This window comes from Chionomys nivalis, chromosome 13 (genome assembly GCF_950005125.1).
Source record: "Chionomys nivalis chromosome 13, mChiNiv1.1, whole genome shotgun sequence".
In the NCBI taxonomy this organism is placed as follows: Eukaryota; Metazoa; Chordata; class Mammalia; order Rodentia; family Cricetidae; genus Chionomys; species Chionomys nivalis.
This window is the reverse complement of record NC_080098.1, coordinates 23,719,605-23,738,849: the sequence shown is the minus strand read 5'-3', so window position 1 is coordinate 23,738,849 and position 19,245 is coordinate 23,719,605.

Below are 19,245 nucleotides of genomic sequence, written 5' to 3'. Positions count from 1 at the left end.
CTAGGACTTGCCAGTGTTTAACAGGCATTGCTCTCGATAAGTAAGAGTGCTTGAGTGTTGCATTCCATGGAGCGTCTTACCCCAAAATAATTGTGAAGTTGCATAACCAAAAAAAAAAAAACAAATGTGAAAGTTGGTTTGAAATATATAGTGGAAACTTTAATTTACAATCTGTAGAAATCTGTGGAAATATATTTTATATCTTATATTGCTGGTTCGGAGGGAGACTGACAGGTAAGTTTAAATGACTGGATTTGCCGACAATTGTAATTTTGTTGGCTGTACACAAATGCCCGGGTTATAGAACATTCAAGAATTGCTTGTTCAAACACATTGTTAAGAGAAGCTTGTCTTTGCTATTAGTACTGAGATGTGTTAACTATTCAAAAAACGAAAGGTAATTTGTCTTTATTAAAAATGATGAAGTGCCCTTGAGGATAGCTTCATCATATTTATGAAAAAAAAAAAAGATTTATCCTCAGCATTCTCTGATTAACTACACTTGACTGGAATCTTTCCCTCCCTTGGCATTATGAGTACTTAAAAACCAGAGCTAATTTGTGCTTGTTTGTGTATTGCTTGGGAGAGTGTCTTGAAAGACATGCCGGTATATGTGCTTATAACCAGAAACTAATTATGACTTTCTGCAGCTTTATTTTAATTTTCTAACTTTTGTTTCAGTTTCTTTATTCTATGAAATTCTCGCTGAGATTTAGTTCACTGTTTTATGTGCCATGTTCTCTTCCAAGTTTCTGGAAAATTTTTTCTCTTACCTTGAGAAGCAAGGTAATTTTAGGAGTAGAAACATGAGAAGCCAATATAATGGCTCAGTGGGTGGAGACATTTTCCATTTAAGCCTGGAGACCTGAGTGTAATCTATGGAGCTGACCAAAGCTAGAGTCTTCAGAGAGGAGGGAGCTTTAATTCAGGAAATGCCTCTCCTATAAGTTTCAACTATAAAGCATTTTCTTAATGAGTTACCAGTGGGGAAGGGTCCAGCTCATTGTGGGTGGTACCATTCCAGGACTGGTAGTTCTAGGTTCTGTAAGAAAGCAGACTGAGCAAGCCATGAGGAACAAGTTACTAAGTTGCATTCCACTATGGCCCCAACATCATCTCTGGCCTCCAGGTTCCTGCCCTTGCTACTTTTACTGATGAATTATTATGTTGAACTTTGACTTAAATAAACTCTTCTCTCCGCAGGTTACTTTGGTCACAGCAGCAGTAACTCTAACTAAGACAGGTAGAGGCAAAAGACTATACAAATTTGATCTTGACAAAACTGTTATGACATGCAGACACACACACACACACACACAGGCACACACGATGGGTGATTCAGTTAGTAGCCCAAACTCACATAGTGATGTTTCTATGTGTGTTACTGCTCATCATGTCCTTCTATGGACACTACTGACCAACACTGTCAGACTGTAAGAACCCCAAGGAATAAAAGATCAGATACTTATTTTCTCATTTGAGGAGCCAGTCTCTTACCATTTTATTATTTTGTTCATAGCTCTTTATCAAAAAACAGTAAATGCCAGAAGTTACTGCACACTGAAGGGAATTGCCTGATAAGTGCTGCAAAAGTGTATTGCAAGAAATATTCCACCACACAAACATTGTTTGAAAGAATTTGAATGTGTATATAGGAAGAAACTCCTAAGATTTCCTTATATTTTTGTATCTTCATGAGTAGAGCTTTAATCCCTTGATATTAAGATATTAGAGAGATAGAAAGAATCCAACAATCCAACTGCACTGTGATTTCAGAGGGGAGACCTTTGGGAAGCGTCATGATTAATCTTCATGGTCAAACTGAAGAGTTTTAGCATCACGAGAACACACTTGTGTCTTTTTGTGTCGGTGTGTTTGCCAACACACAGGATATATTAGAAATCTTATGTAAGTTCACTAGTTTTTAAATCAAATTAAAATACATTATTTTAAAAAGAGAGTTTGAAAAAAGTACCCTGTATGAATAGACAACCTGACTCCCAAAATACATGGGTTATTAAATGGAAATCTTGGTAGCAGGTATCACCATAATAATCACATATTCTCATCTAGAATAAGCCCTAACTTTAGGATTGCCAATGTCCTCTACCTTTCCAAATTGTACATTTCGTGTTTCTTGCTGCTCCGTCTGTTCTTTCGCATTGGAGTCTCACACAAGAGTGAGTCTTCCTATCTATGCCATGTAGTCAGTATCAGGCTGGCTTGCAATATCTTCAGGCAAAGAAGCAAGTTCTTTACTTTAAACTTACCCTTCGTCAAGTTCTTAGAACACAGACAGAAAGCAAAGACTTTCCTTCATGCCAGACTATCACAGGAATGGTCTTTAACCCAGATGCTAATATTGTTCCCCCATCTGAAACCTCTTGAGTTGAGTGAGTTCCCATCCTCCCAATAGCTTTTAGCACTACTGTACTCCAAACTTCTACTAAGATGGCTTATGATGCTCCACTAACAGTTTTCAATCAGCTGCTTAGTCCTGTTGCAACAATCGTCCACTCCCTCAGTCACTATTTCTATTTCTGTGATAAAAAAAAAAAAAGCATGATCAAGGTCACTTATGAAAGGAAGGGTTGGGTTTGGTTTACAGCTTCAGAAGTATCAGAGTCCATGATGGCAGATCAGAGGCCTGAGGCTGGCACAGGAAGCCGAGGGCTCACATATCCAAACTACAAGCAGACAGCACAGCGTTACCTGGGAAGAGAATGCTGTGAAACTTTTAAAAACCTCATCCCAGTATTCAAATGCAGCCTAGGGGGACATTCCTATTCAAACCACCACAAATAAAAACAAAGAGAAAATAAAATTTGAAGGGAGATGGGATGGAGATAACTAGGAGAGATGGACTGAAGTAGTGGTGGATTGTTTATAAACATAAATTTTCAAAGAATAACTTAAAATATTCAACATATCTCAACTCGTTTGTGCTTTCAAAGTCTAAATGCTTCAAAACTTAATCTCAGCATCATGATACCGGAGGAGTGATATATTCCATTTTTACTGTGATTTTTGAGGTGGAATTTTTGGAAGATTTGTTGGCTACTTTTCATTGTCAAATTGTTGAGGATTTGTAAGCACCATGAAGAAATACTTCTGTGTGTGAGAGTGATTCCAGAAAGGCTAAACAAAACGGGGAAGACTTAAGCAGAATATGTGTGGGAACATTCACTGTGAGGGGTTCCCGACTGCATAAAAAGAAGATGGGATCATGACCACCACCCACCTCTGTATTTCCTGAGTATGCAAGCAGGTGTTTCATATCCCAAAATATAAAATGTGTATAACAATGAGTCAAAATACAGTTTAAATTGCTTCTCTTGGGGATTTTGTCAAAACATCAAGAAAAGTCACTCTTGTGAATTACTAGGAATTTTTCTAGTGCCTGGTCTAAGCCTAAGCCTAAGAAGGGCTCTCTCAAGGTATCTCTTTCCTTGTTCTTCCTCTCTGTCCTTCACCCAACTAGATCTCTGGATCCTTCATGTTCTCCTCCCTACTTCCATTCTCCCTTCTCCACTATCCTACCACCCCCCCTCCACAAATGCTGCCAATTTACTAAGGAGCTATTGTCTACTTCCCCTTCTCAGGGGATCCATGTATGTCCCTCTTAAGATTCGTCGCCAGTGGGAGCTCACTGACTCCAGACTGACAACTGGAGAACCTGAAAGACAGAACTAGGCCCTCTAAATATGGGTGACAGTTTTGAGGCTTGAGAAATTTGTGGGGCCATTAGTAGTGGAACCAGTATTTATCCCTAGTACAAGAACTGACTTGTTGGAGCCCATTCATTATGGAGGGATATCTTGCTCAGTCTAGATATGGGGTAGGGGTCGACTTGGTCCTGCTTCAAGTTATGTGACAGATTTTGTTGACTCCCCATGGGAGTCCTCGCCATCTCTGAGGAGTGGGTTACAGGGTAGGATGGGTGTAAGGTGGGGGAAAAGGGAAAACAGAAAGGAGAGGGAGCTGGAATTGGTATGTAAAATAATAATAAAAAAAAAATTTAAATAAAAAAGGAAGACCAGAGGGGGGGTTGTTGCACATGCTTTTAATCTCAGCAGCCAGGAGGCAGAGACAAGTAGAACTCTGTGAGTTGGAGGCCAAGATAAGAGCTAGTTTCAGGACAGGTTCCAAAGCTACAAAGAAACCCTGTCAAAAAACAAAACAAAACAAAACAACAACAACAACAACAAAAAACAAAACAAAAAAAAAGTAATTCATGCAAATGGCAATAAGACTAATGTGGTCCTTGTGTTTGACCCAGTGGGTTTTATGAGAAAAGGGGGAGAGAGGGTACCTTGGCTTCCTTTCTGATGTTATGTGATTTTTCTACCACCTAAGTTCTCTGCCAGCCAAAATAACAGGACCAAAAATAAAAACATCAATAAAGCTTGTAATAGAAATGTATTTTTAAACTACTAGCATTGTTAACAAAATAAATTCCTTTTCTTTATAAAGTTCAACAACCTATGGCATCTCATTATGATAACCAAGATTGGACTAACATAGAAACAACATCAGTGATTTTTATTGATACCCAAAGGTTCAGAGATGGAGACAAAACCGGCATTTGAATGAACAGCTCATTGGAGCCACTGGGCATGACTGTCAATACAGAACAACCCAGCCTCAAATTGTAATAATAGGTACTATTATTTATACCTCAAGTAATTCAGTGATGTTTCACCAGTTCAAGAAACTTCTAATTTCTATTTTCTTACTAAGAAAACCATTTGGACACTGTCTGGAGTTAACTGCTTGAATGTGAAACACAAAAGCTGCTTTAAAACCAATTGTAGAGTGATGATGTTGGTACCAATGAGTACCAATATCATCTGGTATCAACGAGTACCAGCATCTTCAGCAACCATATACTTCCACTTGTGTACCTGGACAAAAGTAATTCTATTGCACCTTAGTTCATTGTTACAAAAGATTCAGAAATTTTTTGGCATCAGGTCATGGTAGACGCTGCAGGCCTTCATCTTATGACAGGTAAATCCATCAGAGCTGTTGTCTAAACTGAAGAAGCTCAGTGTATTTTGTGGATGTCGCAAACAATTTGCAAATGGACTGTGTATTTTTGGATATTATCTTAGCCAATTTTCCTCAAAACCCTATTGTATAAATTTGTGCCAGGATCTGGTCTGAGATGCTGCTATGAGATTTCAATGAAGTTATGATTTGATTTGTTTTATGTAGGTAGGATACGAAGAAGCATCATGCTGCGATATTTTGAAGAACTCTTTTGCTGGCATCAAGAGCTACTAGGGTTAATTTTTTAACTGACAAGTTTGATGACATCTATTGACTTCCATAGTGAAGGTAGGATTAGAAGGCATCGAAGTTGAGCAGGGGAGAGGTCACAGTTTCTGAAATAATTAAAACTGAAGAGCCCTGTTATAATCCTTCCCTCTGATCCTCCCCAAAGAGGTAAGCAATTGTCTGTATTTTTCTTTCTCCTCACCTGCTTCTCCAGAGATAGCAGGTTTTCTCATCACAACTGTATTTCACAGAGAGGGTGTGAAGATAAGTGAGTTTCCATTTGTAAAACACTCTGAAGTCAGAGGTGCTATACTCGATGACAGTGAGAAATGAGAAGGAAAATAGGTGACAACTTGCTGAAAATTTCTGTCATTGTCCATTTGTGGATAACTTCAAGGGTGGTTCATAGTAAAATCTTTACCCAAAGGTATGGAAATCTATGTGCAGAAAGCAGCTTGCTGAGTGCTGCATAAAGCATGCTAAATACCTATTATCTCACCCTTTCATAATAGAAACAGTTACACAAAGAAAGTCTAAGCAAGCACATGCTGTTATGATGACAGATCTAAAACAACTATGAAAGAAAATCAAGGACAAACGATTCTTCAAGACCCCAGAAAAGGAAGAAAGGGAGGTAGAGAGGTAGGGACACACATACCACACACACACACACACACACACAAACACACGCACACAGAGACAGAGAAAGTTAAAGAGTAAAGGAGAAAAAGAAAAATAAATGTACAGCTCATAGTTTACGAGATGTACTGTGAATCCAATGCATCTCAGTGTCGCTTTTGGATCACTTCTGATGTTAATGTCATGAATGATAGCTGTAGCTGTACAATTCACTTATGTGCTTATAATCCTCAACAGAGACTAAAAAAATGGCTCAATGAGTAAAGATGCTTGCTGTCAAGCCTTACAACCTAAGTTCTATGGCCAGTTCTCACACTGTAGAAGGAGAATACTGGCTCCTATATGCTGTCTTCTGTTGTGGAATATTATAAGATGTGTTACATTTGTTTATGCTGTGGGACATTTGTTTAATGATGCAAAGATGTGTTGTATTCTTTTATGTTGCATTTGTTTAACTCTGTGAAGTTGTGCTACATTTCCTGTTTAAAACATCTGATTGGTATAATAAAGAGACGACAGGGCCAGTAGCAAGGCAAGAGAAATGATATGTGTGGGTGGCAGGCAGAGAGAATAAATGGAAGGAGAAAAAGAGAGTAAAGAAAAAACAAGTAAGAAAAGAGGGAAGAGGACTTCAGATGCCAGTTACACAGACACTCAGGTACATAGCAAGACACAGGGTAAGAAGTAAAGAAAGGTATACAGAAATAGAGAAAGGAAAAGTCAAGAGGCAAAATTAGATGGGATCAATTATTCTAAGAAAAGCTGGGTAGAATAAGCTAAGCTAAGGCCGGTTATTTATAAGTAAGAATAAGCCTCCATTTGTGATTTATTTGGGAACTGGGATGCAGGCCCCACAGAAAAGCAGAGTAAAGAGCTAAAGAGTAAGAAGAGGAAGAACAACAACAACAGTCCTCTGACCTCTAACTATGGACATTGGTACAGGTGTGCACATATGTATGCTCACCCACTCACCCCCACCCCCCGATACACACACTAAAAATAGCATAAAAGATGAACAGAGAATTTAACCATGATTTCTAACTCTTGCTTTTCTGTATCATTCACTGTTTTAAATGTTTGCCTTGAAGTCTTCATAAGAGATAGATGTTACATCTTATATTATATACTACCTGTGTTAGTATAAATAATTTAACAGAGATCTTTTCCTTCACGTTTTGTCTACCCCTTAGAGTAGTCATGCTGTTCCAGGGAAATGGAAATAATAGAATATGGATATATGAAAAGGGAAACTTTGCTTTATAATTACAGTCTGACAAAAGATACTGAAAGAGCAGGAGGAAAGGCTCCATGGAAAAGAACCCTTGCTGCTCTTGTGAAGGATCTGGCTTTGGTTTTTAGTAGCCACAAGTTGCTCACAACCCCCTGAAACTTCAGATCCAGATGATCTGACACTGCCCTCTTCTGCTCCTCGTCACTCCAGGTATGCACTTGATGCATATACATAAATGCAGGCCAAGTGCTCATATATATAACATGAAAATAATATTTCCATCAGCTACAAGTCAGAGCCATGACAGAGCCAGTGGAGTTATTCAGTCTGACTGTAGCATACTGAGAACCACAGTATGGCTTGATGTGAATGGCAATCTGAGAGGCAGAGATGAGATTAGATATGCCAACTCAAAAAAAAATGTGCCAGCAGAGAGGGAAAATTCTCCATTAATCTTCTTCAAACAATTTTACTTGTGTTTGGGGGATAGGGAGACTCATAGAAGCTCAAGTGCCCACAGTGTCCAGAAGACAGCATCACATCTCTTGCAACTGGAGTTATAGGCATTCATGAGTTTCTCAGTGAGGTCTCTGGGAACCAAAACTGGGTCCTTTTAAGAACAGTGCTTGCCTGGGTCTGAAAAAGAATGGGATAAAACCGGACTCGCTGAACATAGCGGACAATGAGGACTACTGAGAACTCAAGAACGATGGCAATGGGCTTTTGATCCTACTGCATGTACTGGCTTTGTGGGAGCCTAGGCAGTTTGGATGCTCACCTTACTAGACCAGGATGGAGGTGGGTGGTCCTTGGACTTCCCACAGGGCAGGGAACCCTGATTGCTCTTCAGGCTGACAAGGGAGGGGGTCTTGGTTGGGAGAGGGGGAAGGAAATGGGAGGTAGTGGTGGGGAGGAGGCAAAAATCTTTAAGAAAGAAAGAAAGAAAGAAAGAAAGAAAGAAAGAAAGAAAGAAAGAAAGAAAGAAAGAAAGAAAGAAAGAAAGAACAGTGCTTGCTTCCAATAACTGAGTCTTCTCTCCAACCTCCAGCCACCATCCTTTCTACATGCCCTCAATGCATCAGGTGATAACCAACCACAGTTTGGAGGGGCATCTGCCAGAGTCCACCAATTCAAATGGGAATTTACTTCAGAAGCATCTTCACTCTCTTATAAGCTTGGTTAATGCATGCATCTAGCAGCCGACCTAAGTATTACTATATTGACAATCACAGACCTTCAACTTGATAACTCTTTAATAACTAACTGTTATTAGAATTTAATTGGCTCACACATATTAATGCATACACATAGAACCATCACGATGCTGGCATTAGCACAAGGACTGAGGCTTCCTCTTAATATCACTGAATCCAGAAAATTTAGCATGATTGCATCATAGACTCCTCTTGTTTATTGGTCTTAGATTCTTGTTCTTTTACCTATTGCCCAGGTTGGGCTACACATAGATGAAAATAATAAACTTACATTTTTTAAATATGCCTTGCTTTACTGACATGCTTCTTCTCCTAGAGGCTCTTTTTCTTTCTCTAATACTATTTTCTTTGTCCTTACATGGCAAGCACAGGCACATACCACCTTCCCACTTTACTTAGTTTAGAACATTGTTTCTCCTATACAACTTTTCAGAACCAAGATAAATTTCTCTATTTTGTTTTTCTGCATCATTCTGTTATTACACTTACTGCAAGCTTACAAAAATTATTTTATATATAATACTTAGACATTTATTTGTTATTTATCGTCCACTGCATTCATTAGTCTGGATTAGTGCATTGATTTGGAGTAATTGCACTTAATTGGATTAAGAATTCCCTAGAGAACTGTTGAGACACACCTTTTGGTACGCTCATGGGAGTACTTCTGGTGAGGAACACCCAAGGGGAAATAGCTGCCTTGCATGTGCAGAGCATCATCCCATTGGCAGAGAGCCAGAGTGGATACCAGCAGGAAAATGGTAAATCAGTTGAATACAGTCTTCCTCCATTTTTTCCCCTTGTAGCTGAATTGACCAGGCCACTCCCATGGCAATGATTTCCTCACAGGAAGGATTTCTCTTAAGTGTGAGACAAAAAAAAAAAACAACAACAACAACAAAAAAAAACTCAGTCTCACTCAAACTGAGTTACTTTTTATTTGGCTCTAGCAAAGAGAGCAATAGCTACCACATCCATTGTGAGCCCTATGAGTGACTGGACCTTCATATGACTTCTGCACTTAGATCTCAGCATGGAGGTAGAAGAATAATACCTAAAGACAAGGGCGTGAAAGGGACAGGAAGCCAGTGGGTAGAGGTAATAAAGAGAGGTAAGGAGGGATGATGAAGGAAAAAACAGAGATTCAACCCATTCTCCCCAGGAAACACCATTAGTATAAGAGTGTCAAACTGAAATTAGTCTGTAATAAAATATATTTTACAAAGTATTTCTTATTTTAAAAATACCTTATGATAGTGCATTATGTTGGAACACAATTGCTCTAGAAGTCTAATTTACAATGACAAACTTGTAAGTAAATATTTTCTGACAATGAAGTTTTTTTTAACAACATAAATATTGTATCTGTTATACGTATGAAGGCATATGACACAAAAGAAAACTGTAGGATGATACACATGACTCTAATATCCAGATTTAGCATTAAGTTGAGACTTAAGGTTGGTAAGATGCCATAAGAAACTTTGAAAATTATAGTTAGGTCAGTAAACACACACAAGAAAATATTACATTGTTCCTCCAAGGACCATATTCTTTTTTTTTTTTTTTTTTTTTTTTTTTTTTATTTATTTTTTTATTCTTTTTTAATTAAAATTTCCACCTGCTCCCCGTTTCCCATTTCCCTCCCCTCCTCCCAAATATTGCCCCCTCCCCCCACTCCCCTCCCCCTATCCCCACTCCTCTTCTCCTCCCCCCACACCATTCCCCCTCCCTCTCGATACTGAAGAGCAGTCCAAATTCTCTGCCCTGCGGGAAGACGAAGGTCTTCTATCTACGTCCAGGAAGGTGAGCTTCTAAACAGGCTAAGCTCCCACAAAGCCAGTTCATGTATTAGGATTGAAACCTAGTGCCATTGTCCTTGGCTTCTCATCAGTCTTCATTGACCGCCATGCTCAGAGAGTCCGGAATCAACCCATGCTTATTCAGTCCCAGACCAGCTGGCCTTGGTGGGCTCCTAATAAATCAGTTCCACTGTCACAGTGGGTGGGTGCATCCCTCGTGGTCCTGATTTTTTGCTCTTGTTCTCCCTCCTTCTGCTCCTCATTTGGACCTTAAGAGCTCAGACCGTTGCTCCAAATTGAGAATCTGTCTCTACCTCGATCCATCGCCAGATGAAGGTTCTAAGGTGATATGCAAGAAATTCATCAGTATAGGATAGGGTCATTTCAGGTTCCCTCTCCTTAGTTGCCCAAGGTACCAGCTGGGGACATATTCCTGGACACCTGCGAACCCCTCTAGAGTCAAGTCTCTTGCCAGCCCTAAGATGGCTCCCTTAGATAGGATATATACTTCGCTGCTCCCGTATCCATCCTTCCTATATCCCAACCATCCCAATCCCCCGAGCTCCTCCCATCCTCCCCTTCTCATATTTCTCATCCCATTTCCCCTTTGCCCCATGCCACCTCACCCGCAAGTTCCCAGTTTTTGCCCTGCAATCTTGTCTACTTCCCCCTCTCCATGCGGATGACTATATGATTTTCTTTGGGTTCACTTTCTTATTTAACTTCTATAGGATCACACATTATATGCTTAATGTCTTTTATTTATGGCTAGAAACCGATTATGAGTGAGTACATCCCATGTTCCTCTTTTTGGGTCTGGGATACCTCACTCAGGATAGTGTTTTCTATTTCCATCCATTTGCACGCAAAATTCGAGAAGTCATTGTTTTTTACTGCTGAGTAGTACTCTAATATGTATATATTCCACACTTTCTTTATCCATTCCTCCATTGAAGGGCATCTAGGTTGTTTCCAGGTTTTGGCTATTACAAACAATGCTGCTATGAACATAGTTGAACAGATACTTTTGTCATTTGATGTGGCATCTCTTGGGTATATTCCCAATAGTGGTATTACTGGATCTTGGGGTAGGTTGATCCCAAATTTCCTGAGAAATCGCCACACTGATTTCCAAAGTGGTTGCACAAGTTTGCATTCCCACCAGCAATGAATGAGTGTGCCTCGTTCTCCACAACCTCTCCAGCAAAGGCTATCATTGGTGTTCTTGATTTTAGCCATTCTGACAGGTGTAAGATGGTATCTCAAAGTTGTTTTAATTTGCATTTCCCTTATCGCTAAGGAGGTTGAGCATGACCTTAGGTGTCTTTTGGCCATTTGAATTTCTTCTGTTGAGAATTCTCTGTTCAGATCAGTGCCCCATTTTTTTATTGGGTTCATTAGCATTTTAAAGTTTAGTTTCTTGAGTTCTTTATATATTTTGGTGATCAGACCTTTGTCTGTTGCAGGGTTGGTGAAGATCTTCTCCCAGTCAGTGGGTTGCCTTTTTGTCTTAGTGACAGTCAAGGACCATATTCTTGTTGACTGGAACATATACTCATTATCTGTCATAAGGTCTCCTGTAGTGTGGGGGTCATGGGAGAGGATAGAAGGAGAGCAGAGGAGAGGAAGGAGAGTGGAGAAAAATGTATAACTCAATAAAAAATAAAATAAATATAATAAAAAGAATTTCAGATAATTATGCTTAACACGATAAAGGGACAAACCAAACATTTAGACCTATATTTAGAACTTAGAACCCTAACTAAGGCTCTATGGGTTCATAAGTACAATACACTTCTAAATAATAGAGTATAAAAAACATACCTATGTGAAATTATATATAAATATATATATTTTCTACATAAACACACATAATATCCTGATGACATTGCTGGCCTTATAGTAAGTTTAACATAAACTGTATGGAATAATAATTAAATCATCTTAATTTTGACAAATGTTGCTTGTTTTGAATGCAATTCTCAGTAGCAATGTCTCCTTTATGTCTTCTAATATCTTATTTTGAACAATAAATTTAAAATTTATATCTTTTTCAAAATTAATATTATGGTATTGCACACAATGTAAGAAACTCCATAAAGGTCTCTCAGATATTAGCAAAATTAATTTTGAGGGAATGTTATATCATAAAGGAAAGTCCTTCTCTGAAAAAAATGTTCAGAATACTTCAATGTTTGATTTCTGAGTGACTTAGTGGCTAGCTAGCCTGCAATAGCAATCTACACTATTATGCGAAATGGTGGCATGTCACATGACTACAGAAGATGTGAAGCCCTATAATTGGCTGTCTGCAAATTAGAGACATAAAAAAATATGATGACCTCTGGAAAGCTCTGAAGCTCATAGAGATGGTGTCAGTTATAGAAGGTTAATATTACCACCTAACACTTGACAGAAAGCAAATCCTGTCCTTCTCTCTCTCTTCACCACTTCAGAGGTGCATGTTGTAGGTTGTCACCATTGATTGTATGATGCCTGCAAACATTGAAAGGGGAGGGACGTCTGCTGTACAGAGTCCAGAGACTCAAATGCAAGTCTTATTTGGAAACACAGTTCTAAATGCAACATTTACTCAAAGGTTTCTATATTCAATGATATGGTCAAATTGACCCAGAAATTTAAACCTCACACCTTGAAGGTTTTACATAAAGTCTCTATGATGGATTTCCCACAGTTCTTACAAAATATAAAAAGAGAATAGAAATTATATATAAAACATTTTCATCAATTCCAATGAAATGAAAAGGAACGTAATCTTAGAAAATTGGTAGTAACTATTAAATGAATCATTCAGGAAATGAAGTGATTACCATTGGATTCAGTGGTTCCCTCCTTTTGAAGTATGTTCTCAACATCAGTAATTATATCCATAATCCCCCTTCTAGGTCTAAATAAATTCATACCCTGCAATGCTATTGTTCCTGAGATTTTGAATAGGAATTTGAGAAGACAGAAGTCAATTCATTGTCAGAGTCTATACTCTCCAGCAACCTCATCCGGTATCACATAACAAAAGGAAAACAAAGAAAAGTAATGGAGGAATTGAGATGAATAGCAAAGCTGAGAATTGGTAGAAGAAAAGGTTTCTTGTGTTGTAACCGAACTCCAATGTCAAACTTTTAATACATTAGGAAAAGAATATCAGTAGAAGGACAGAGATCTGCCACAGACTTGGAGGGTTTAATTCTGTACTCTTGACTCTAGTGGGTACAACACCCTTCAGCTCATGACATTCCTGTTGACTGTTACAGCTATGTCTCTGTATTAGCAACTGTTCTCATGCTTTGACCAAACACTGGACAAGAAACAAATTAAGTGAGAAAAGATTAATCATGAGTAATGACTTTGTAAGTCCATCATGGGAGAGAAGATGTGGAGTATGACCAGCTCATTTGTGATAACAGAAAAGTAGCATTTCTTTCTCAGACCAGGGACCAACAACTGGTAGAAATGACAAAGCATCAGGATCAGGCTCTAAACTTTGGTGCTCACCCTTTAGGCATGCACCTCCTCCATTTGTGTCCTCTGATCATGAAGAGCTGAAGAACAGGGGTTTAAGAACATGTACCTACTGGGTGATGTATTATATCAAGACTATAATAGTCTCTTGCTGTCAGCAAGGCCCTTATTGCTAAATCTGGCTTCCAAAGACCAAGACTGTCACCAGTTATTTAAAGCAAGCGTTCTCTTTCTGCATTCTTTGAGTTTCAAATATATGTTTTTCTTTCTACAATAAATAGACTCTAACATTTAACAATAATCCAGGGCCTTAAAGGTTCTGACAAAATAGGACAATATGACCTATCTAATCTTAATCTAATCTCAATGATGTTATTAACCAAAGCTTGAGTCTGGGACCAGGAAATGTCTGTGCAGCCCCAGAACCGATGTAAGTGATTGTTAAGGTCACATGCAGTGACTATAAATGGCTCTTGCTTTTTTATTTTTTCCTCTCCTAGGTTTCTAGACTGTTGTTCTGAATGTCACATCAGATAAGATAAATTTTCATTGCCTTCTAGACATAGTCTAATAAAAGAGGATGGTATCATTTTCGTGAGACAATCAATACACTGACATTTTACAAGAATGATGTCTCACAGAAATTTAAGACCTACGTAAATAAGCAAGTGCTAGATTCTAACAGCTAGGAGGTAGTACCACATCTATGGCTTAAGAATGCCTTTTTTACTAAAGACTCACCAAAGAATTAATCTTAATTTGTTTCATAAAAGAAACTTAAGCACTGTGGAAGACCTTTTCAAGACTTCAGTAGAAGGAAGTCCCTGGCATGTTTGTTCAGTCCTTAGAGACAGACAGTTAATTTGTATTTAAAAGAGAGAAAGAAAGAAAGGTTAAACTAATGGAGAATTTAAAACAAAAATTTGTTTGTTCTAATAATATTAACCTCTATACAGACAATTTTTTGGCAGTGTTTTATTGAGAAGAATCATTTCAGACATTCCATAAAGTATACTTTGAAATTTTATCTCAACATTGCATTGCAATAAATATTTGCTATCCTGTCCATGAAGCAAATATAGTCTCATATGGGACTTGTCTTTCTGGTCTTCAAGTTCAGCATACACGGCGAGGGCAGAGTTTGTTTTGTTATCTAATTCTGGAGAATAAAAGCAACACCAGTGAGCATTAAGAAGCTGAATGTGATTCACTTTCCTTAGAGCCCATTGCTTCTCTCAAGGGACCTCTTTTTAAATGGAATGTGGAAGGTCGGGGAGCAACAACATCCAGATGTCAATCCCACAAGCATTAAATTTCTTATTTTTAACACTATTCCCAACACTTCTAACACACTTCTCTTTTTTTCCCATAAAAATGCAGGGCATGAGATCAACCAAACAAAAGCTAACAAAACTAAAGCCTGTTTTGCCTGCCATCCTCTTCTGCTTACTCTACACCTGTACCACAGCTTATGAAGTCAGGGTGAACAGGGATAGTGTTTGTCAGTGTACTGTATGCCTTTCTGGGCTTCTGTTTTGCATTTACAAATTTCTTCAGGGGTGTGAATCCCATGGGGTGTCGGGGAAATTGACATTTCTGTCTGAAGAATCTGTTAGCTCTTAAATAGCTTCACCTGGTGCCTTGAAAAACAGTTCTAGAATACTTCTGTATCAATTTAGAGAGGCTGGTCGTGATGGGTTGTGATCGTGAAGCATCGATGCTGGTATGAAGAAAACAGAAGACGGAGAGCATAAATGTTGATTCCTATCAAATGAGGATACATGAAATAAACTCAGCAGTCTTTAGGGAAATCTGCCATATCAAAGGCTTTCATAAATTGCTAAGCCGTTATCAGGTGGTGATAAAATTATGGGAATGGACTTTGAAAGAGCAACATTTCAGTCAGGAAATGCACTTCTCTTTAACCAACTTCAGTAATTATTTGACTATAATCACAGAGCCAAGTTTCACTTTCCAAACCATGAAAACCTTTTTTCTTCATCAAACCAACCACTGCAGAGAATTAAGAATGTAGAATACAAAGACTCTTCTTCAGACCATGAATATTCTGTGTGGACTGCGTTCATATATTTAGCATTCTAATCATTTGCAAGGAAATGAATCCTGAATATGGCTTGGGGATCCCTTTTTAACTTAGACTAGCAAATATTAATTCAAAAAGAAGAAGGAAGAAGAAGAGATAGAAGAAGGGAAAGAGGAAGAAAGAAAAAGATATCTGTGCATGAAGTTATTATGAGTATTCCTGAAATGAAAGTCAAGGTCAACCTGAAAATATCAAGGGTAGAAACTGTTTCATAAAAGAAGCAGGTTGAGGAATCAGCACCCAGCGAGTAGATGGACAAAATAAATTGCTCAATTTTAATCACAATTCACTAGTGACCAATGTCAAGGAACTGAAACGAAATGTGAAATTTAGCATAACCTGGGGATTTGAGGCTATTTGTACAATGGAGCCTTTTACTGCCATTTTGTGACACTTTTATTTAGGTAGCTGTGAGTTCAAAGCAGGGACACAGGAACCATGAAAAACATGGAATGTTGTTCATCAGCATAATCAAATGTGCTCAGGAAACTCAAGGTCTCATGGCTGAGTAGGCATTGTTTGCATCTGAACAAGCTAGGTTGTGTTGCTGAGGAAGGAAGAAGAAACATTTTGCCCTTGGCATTCCTTGGACAGGTGGAGGCATTCCTCACAGGAGATTAAACAAAGTTTTATGGGAAAGGAGTTCATACAGCAGAATAGTCTGAGAGTCTATTATATACTTGCTACAAAGTTTCTAAGGCTTTCCAAGAATAAGAAAGTATGTTGTTTGTCTTTGGGCAAATAAGTAGATAAATTAGCTAAAAATAAATAAGCTAACAAGACCCAAAGAGTATAAAGGAATAGGGGAGAGAACAAATATAAAATCTCTAGGAAGGTGTGTGTGTGTGTGCACGCGCACACACATGTACATACATATGTTTTCTAAATAGTACATGGTCATTATAGTCATGAACTCAAGGCAGTGGTGGTTAGCTTCACAAGACCTGAACAATATCTAGCCAGACAAAGTCTAGCATGGATCCTGGAGAAGCTCTTATGGCACCACCCCTGGAGGAGGGGCTATTGACAACTGCTGGGAGCTGGAAGAAGGAGAGTTATTTTTTTAGGTAGTATGACCACTGGTTGATTGCCTATGTTTCAGTAAATGGATTCACACTCATACACATTAAATGGACCCATTGAATTGTTTAAAAATTAAGGTGACATTAAGTTGGGGGGGATGGGTGATTCTAGGAAGGAGGAGATTGGGAGTGGATACAATTCAAATTAGTAAAAAATATTTTCATATAAATTAAAAAATGGTAATTGACTGATACAAGGAGGCTAATCATATATACGAAAGGGCATGGCATAGTACTCTAATTAATAAAATTGTTTTATTATGAACATCACAGCCATAAATCTATCTTTAATTTTGTATGACTTTCTTCTACTTATTCTACTGTTACAATGTACTGTTCATACCCTTTGTCCTTAGAGCATCTTTTGGCTTCCCTTACTCATGTTCTGAGCTGTGAAATTTAGTTTGAAAATTAAAGACAGAGTGTACATTAAGAAAGACTTCAGATGATTTGCTCCAAGTTGGAATAAGAAATACAGAAACTGTTTGTTTGGTGCAGGAGAATTGTCTGTATTCTGTCAATCATGTTTTAAATAAATGCTGATTGGCTGGGCAGGAAGCATAGCCAGGTCAACCAGACAGGAAGTAGAGGTGAGGCTATGAGAACAGGAGAATGCTGGGAAGGAGGAAGCCCATACCTCCCAGTCCCGCCCAGATCACTGAAGAAGCAAGATGTGACCTGCCTTGCTGAGAAAGGTACCTAGCCATGTGGCTAACATAGATAAGAATAATGGTTTAATATAAGCTACAAGAGCTAATAAGAAGCCTGAGCTAATGGGCCAATCAGTTTATAACCTAATGTAGACTCTGTGTGAATTTCTTTGGGGGCTTACCAGCTGTGGGAACAGGGCAGGACAGAAACCCCAACTAGCAGACCCTCATGGTACGTTTGTTTGTTTGTTTGTTTGTTTGTTTGTTTTGTAGAGCAGTGAAGAAGCACTTGGAAGTACTTCAGAGTCTAGAAGAAGAAGATAGTAAAGCAATTTCAGGACGGCACTTAACAAAGATGCGACTGATGCAAGCCGAGGGTGCTTAACGGAGGAACATGCAGCCCAAACAAACAAGTGAGAGGACACAGCTACATCCCGGAATATGAATAGAAGTAACTGTGACGAGAAAAGGACAAAGACACTTCCCTCAAAGGGCTCAACTGGCAAACAATGCAGAAGCACGTGGATGATTTTAGATTTGAGACTCAGCAGCAGGTTGCTGTGCTTAAAGAGGAGGAAAGGACAGACTGGCAGATAGACCTGTATAAACAGGCAAAGGTCGGTGTCAGGCGCCCATAAATTCAAGAGCAACAAACTTAAATTTGTTGTGGGTGGGTGGAAACTAAGGACTTTAGAATTACAGCACAAGAAAACTGCTTGTGTAAGTCCCCTTTGAACATTACCAATCTTTGCTTTCAAGTCTTACGCTGTTATACCTTCCTTTTCTGAGTATGCGCCTCCATTTTGTCGCCATTTGTCTGTATGTGGGAGTGGGGAGCATGCGTGTCAGCGCACACATGTGGAGGTCAGAGGACAGCTTGTAGGCTTCAGTTCTCCCCCGTCGCGGGGTTTCTGGGAATCAGAATCAGATTTGTCAGGCTTGACATCAAGCACCGTTCCCCTCTCTGTCTCCTTGCTGGCCCTGGTTGTTCATTTTAATAGCAACGATGCCTCCATGGACTGGAAAAGACAAAACCCAAAGAAAGGCATTGCCCACTAAAGGGACCCACCTCCAAGAACTGTCACACAGGCGGATTCTGTGCTGCTCTACGAGTATTCTCCCGAGAGGCCTCTTTTTCTCCAGCCACAGGTATGTGCTGGGATTTGAGGCAAATTTTGAGTAGAAAACCAGGGTTGTTTACAAAGTAATTAGACAACATAAAACTAAATTCATATGGAACAGAAGCTGTAGTCCCTTGATCTCATTGAAATACTTCTTTTCTGTTTCCTCTTTTCTTTCTTTCTTTTTTTTTTTAATTCTGAGTTAGGTCTTTTAATTTTGAAGGATATTAACCAAGTGAAAAAACCGGTGTTTGCAAACACATGAATCAAATTGCCACCTGAATACCAATAGTAGTTGGATGGGAATGACAGAGTTTGTATGTGGAGCTGGTGATTTGCGGTCATGGTTTGCTAAGTGTGTTTTCAGTCTCCCATACTTCGTGATACACTGCAATGATTGTTAGTAGCAATCATTCTTCAGAATCAATAACTGGTAGCAATGTAGTAAGTTGATAGTAATTAGTGGCTCTATATCTCTATGCATAATAGTTTCTCTTTATGTTCTACCTTTTTATTACTTTTTAAACACATCTTACAAAGGCATGGCATTTCCACACACAGATGACATTATATTTGGCTCCTCTCTAGTGCTTCCACTGCCTTCTCAGAGAATATCCACTTGCCATTTCCCTGTTCTCTATT